The sequence below is a fragment of the Montipora foliosa genome, chromosome 4 (genome assembly GCF_036669935.1).
Source record: "Montipora foliosa isolate CH-2021 chromosome 4, ASM3666993v2, whole genome shotgun sequence".
Classification (NCBI taxonomy): Eukaryota; Metazoa; Cnidaria; class Anthozoa; order Scleractinia; family Acroporidae; genus Montipora; species Montipora foliosa.
Genome location: NC_090872.1, coordinates 45665081 through 45670080, shown reverse-complemented (window position 1 = coordinate 45670080; position 5000 = coordinate 45665081).

Genomic DNA, 5000 nt, shown 5'->3' with positions numbered 1-5000 from the left:
TCACACTTCCCTCGGATAACATTCGTAGTCATTTGCATAAGCGGGCAAATGAAAAAAAAAAAAAAAGCCTGCGATGTACTGTACTTCATTGGAATTTTTGTATTTTCGATACATCAAAATTCAGCTTGAAAGAGAGGTTCTGAGGACAAGGACAAAGGAAAGTGGATGATATGCAAATATTTTTTTACATCCATTCCAACGTGACTGCCTCACTGTCAAGCTGAATATTTGATATTTCGAAAATGGGCTTATATTGTCCTGAAATCCCAGGAGTCATGTAAGAATATTCATAAAAACCGAACAGGGTTTATTTTTCATCACAATCTCCTACGAACTATGGCTTTAAACTGGGACGATTCCTCTCCAAATTGTGTACACAAAATGGAATTTCTTTCTGCGCTGGACAGCCTTAAAGAAGAGCAAAAGACCAGCAAATTTAAAATTACTAAGTTATTCGTAGACGGCAATTTCTATGAGCGCGCAAAAGCATATCTCGTCCCTTCAGAAAAGAAGAATTCAGATGGAATCAAGAAGATAAAATCGGAGGTACAGACCATCAACCAAAAAAAGTGGACGTTGAATTTGAACAACCAAATCATTACTTGTGACAAAAAGGTAGTTCTTTCCAAGAGTCAGCTTCATAAAAATCTCTCGCTTGCACACAACTGAGTTGCACATAGAAGACGATAAAAGACAGAACATTGGGTGAAAAAGAACTTTGCTGAAGTCAGCCTCTTTGAGAGGTTATGTCCACTGCGTGCAGAACACAAACTAATTCTACCTCACCGTTACGTCATCCAGGGATCACGTGAGATTGCGCGACTTGCCAGCCCAGCTCAATGCGTTCTTGCTCAGCGAAGCAATCAGAGGTGTTATTTCACCTCCCTGTCTGTGTTCGAAATTGGGGAGAATATTACGGCAACAAAAGCTATACCGTGAGAGCGGAGAAGTCTTATGGGAAGCTTTTATTTAAGCGTGGTCGAAATTGGTGAAATCACCAAAGAACCACGAGCGGCGATACCGTGTGTACAGATTTAGGAGGCATGGCGGGAGAATCTGAAGCCGTGTCCCTAGAGCCAGAAATTGTCAGGAAAAAGGGGAAAATTCCCAGTAGTGAAGTAAATGAAACAACCTTTAAAGTCACCAGGCCTAAGAGCAGTAAAGTGCCTGAAAAACCTAAAGCCGAGCGAAAGCAAAAAGGCAGGCATGACGAGCGGGATACGGCGAGTACATGCTCCAGCGAAAAAGCGGACTGTATAAATGGCGCCAAAATTGTATCTGAGCCGACATCAGCAACTGGCGACTCACCGAGGTCTTCTTTACACGACACATTAGTAGCAACAATGAAAGCTGGTTTCGATAAGCTTATGAATATTTTACTTGAAGAGAAAGCTAGTACGAAAAGGCCGGCAATCTCAGATAGCGACGACATGTCTGACTCGGAGGAGATAAAATCAAGCCAAGCAAAGCGTTCCCGCGTTAGCGGTGATACTTTGAGCGACTCAGGTACTGTGAGCGATGTTGAGGGAGATATTAACTCACTTATTCAGCAATCCAGTTCCCTGCCAGAGCCCTCGCTTGTCGAGGAAAACGAAATTCTCGGAGCAATTGTTCAGGAGTACGATCTGCATGGAAGAGAAGTGTAGACCTCCGGTAAATGAAAAGCTGGCCGCCATTGTAAACAAAGTGGCACGATCAAAGCTTGCTGATGACCAGTTGAAGGAGAAACTTACGCACTAGACCCAAGAATTGTGGGAAACTAGTGGGAACGAAAGTAAACCCAGAGATTTGGGCAAAGATCAGGCCTGCAACTCGGAGTCGAGATCTTTAACTCCAAAAAATCCAAACTACGTTGTTGAAAGCAACGACGGTCTTGGTGGAAGTCACTGATAAGTTCCTAGAGTCAAAAGATCAATCAAAGAGCTTGCTTAATAAAGCGACAAAACCACTGTTTGATGCGATTGCACTGATAACCCTAACCCTTATTCACAGACGCCTTGACCTCATTAAACCAGACCTCAATAGGTCTTATCAGCAAATCTGTTCAGAACAGACAGAACTAACGAAAAACCTTTTTGGGGATGACCTTCCCCAAAAAATCAAAGATATCATCACAACCAACTAGGTGGGCAATAAATTGACAGACGCCAATGGGAAACACACGCGGCCGAATCGTTCAAGTGGCCACGATTTCCGACGACCGTATTTTTCAAAAAACGGTCAACGGTCTGGATGGAGACTTCAGACCCATTAACAGAAATGGCAAAACAGCCCGAGGAACAGTCCATATCCTCCGAAGAAAAAGGAGGAGGGGAGAGCCCAGAAGTAGACCAAGTGTCTCAGGTGGGTTCCACTGCTTATGAGTTCAGTTTCGCACAAGCACTACTATGCTTTTATCAGCTACTATGAAGTCTTGCTGGCCAATCACAACCATTGCAATATTAGTCGTTGTCTCTTAAGTTTTAAAGCCAATTTATCAACCTTTAATACATAGATTTACCCAAGCCTAAAAGCGGAGTTCCCGGCTTGTTTATTTTTACTGGCTGTAGGATTGGTGAAAATAAAAGGCTTTGGAACTGCCCGCCTTTTGGTTTTCCCGGATATTGCTTAATTATGTAACATTTTCTTCGCTGCCTTACTAGTGAATTCCACGGTTAATTTCACCTGAAAAAATTTTCACCTGTACACGGTTTCTATGGTGATTGAAATCAAGGTTGCGATTGGTTGATTTAAACTTCAACTTTTGGAAAGTAGGAGTTTTTAAAACCTATCACAATCGAGGAGAATGTAATTTTTATGACTAACATAGATACCTACTGAGGAACAGAAGTCGCTCTTCGTCTACCAAGCTCCATGTCAAGTACTGTCCACAAAAAAGACAGAAAATCAAGAACGCAAATACACGTTAAGTGAGTGAACGTAACGCAAAAAAGGATAGTCCAAATTCGTTCTGAAAACCTTAAGCAAAGCAAAGGAAAGGAAAGGAACTTTATTTAAGGGTCTAGTCGTTCTATCACTGGAGCACTAATTGGGGACATTGTAAACTGAAATTAACAATTAACGCAAATCAAGGAAAAATTGAGGAAAGGGGAAACCGGAGTAAATAAAACCTCACGGTGCAAAGTAGAGAACCAACAAACTCAACCCAGTTATTACGCCGAATTTGGGAATCGAACCCGGGCCACATTGGTAGGCGGCGAGTGCTCTCACCACTGCGTCATCCCTACCCCCCTCCGTCATCCCTGCACCTCTTAAGGCTACGTTTTCTTTGATTTTTTTTTTATGCAAGGTCCACATTTCCAATTGTCCGATGGGATACTGTGGGTGGTTTGCCGAAAGGAAAACACCGTTTCCCGTTTGTTCAGCAAAGTTCCGTCCTGTTGGATGGGGTTAATACCTGAATAGGTGTCCCCGTGCTCAGAATAGCACATTGGTCATCAATCATCCGTCCCACCTGTGTGATTGTTTGTGGACCGAGTTACAGTTTATCTCAAACTGACTCGAGGGTTTTTCTCCGGTTACTAAGTCTTCCTCAGTCAACAAATCGACTCACAGCTAATAAAATGTGGCTGCGATGCTGAGTTCCGACATCAAACATGAACTATATAGCACGCAGTTTCCAGATTAGCCTTATGTCTGATTCCGGTCTGATGTGGTGCGCTGCGCCCTTCGCAATTCAGTCCCGAAGGGGAAAATGGCGATTAGGAACAGCCATTTCTCCTAATACAATGGACTAAAGCTCAACCTCTGCAAGTCTAAACAATGGGCAAAGGTTTATCCACCAGCCTACACTTTAAACCTACCAAATCTCACATCTCACTCTCTCATTCATCACATGTCAAAAGCGTCATCCCATACTTCCAGCTCTTCATACCGGGATGACTGTGCAGCAAATCAATGAACGCTTCCCTTTGCATTTATTTATCTTTATTTTTCATGTCACTACGCTTCAACCAACAACATTGCTTCGACATCCAATATAAAGACTTCCACAGCCCAGAACCCCTTGATTCACTCTGATGACGGGCGAACGCTCAAGGCGACATCTTCCAAATCTAAACATGGTACAATGTACCTCAGCAGGAGCCCATCTGCAGCGTGCAACTTCCGTACAGCGTCTGTGAAACGGCGTTTTCACAAGTAGGTTTATTTTTAGGGTAGCCCTTCCCGAGAATTAGGTCAACAAACAAAGGCAGTTCCGGTTCGGTGACCCTTTGACATCAGCTTAATTTCTTGTAATTGGTCATCGGGCTCCTGTGGGAGTCTCATTCGCGGGAAATTCAATCTAAAAATAAATCGGTCTGTGAAAACGCCGTTACACGAACACAGTAGAGTTGTAGGCTCCGGGTCATGGGTTCCTGACCTCAGTAAACTCGTTTGATACCAATACCAAATTTTGGTGTTGCGCTCACCCACCGACCCACCACTGGTGTCTTTTAGAAATCAAATCTGCATGGTGAAGGCAAAGAATACTGTCATCACCGACAATACCATAAATTTATTATCAGGACCAACTGAACTATTTACGGTTCGATGATGCACACCTGGCAAGTCGGACATCACATTAATTATATTAGCTCTGGTAATTAAACTGGTGAAGACGTGAACTGATAAAGTTCAAGACTTAACTGATTGCTGCGAGACCCCATACCATTACCAGATTACCAAACACTGCAGCCATATGTATATGTCGCACACACAAGACTACACTGTATCACGAGTGGAATTTCCATTGGGTGAAAAATGTCTTTAGCAAGAAAATGCATTTAGCGCCAACACTGCATGCGTTAGACAATAAAGAAACATCAAAGATGAAATGATATATGAAAGAAATCCTATATTTAAATGCCAATATAAAATCAAGTGAAGCTATGATCCCCGCAGTTATGACGCAATTTTAGCAATTGCGTAGAGAAACCTAAAAAATTCAGGACTTCAAAGGGATCTGAACCCGTGACCTGAAATTTTCAGGCTCCTCTACGCAATTGCTAAAATTGAGT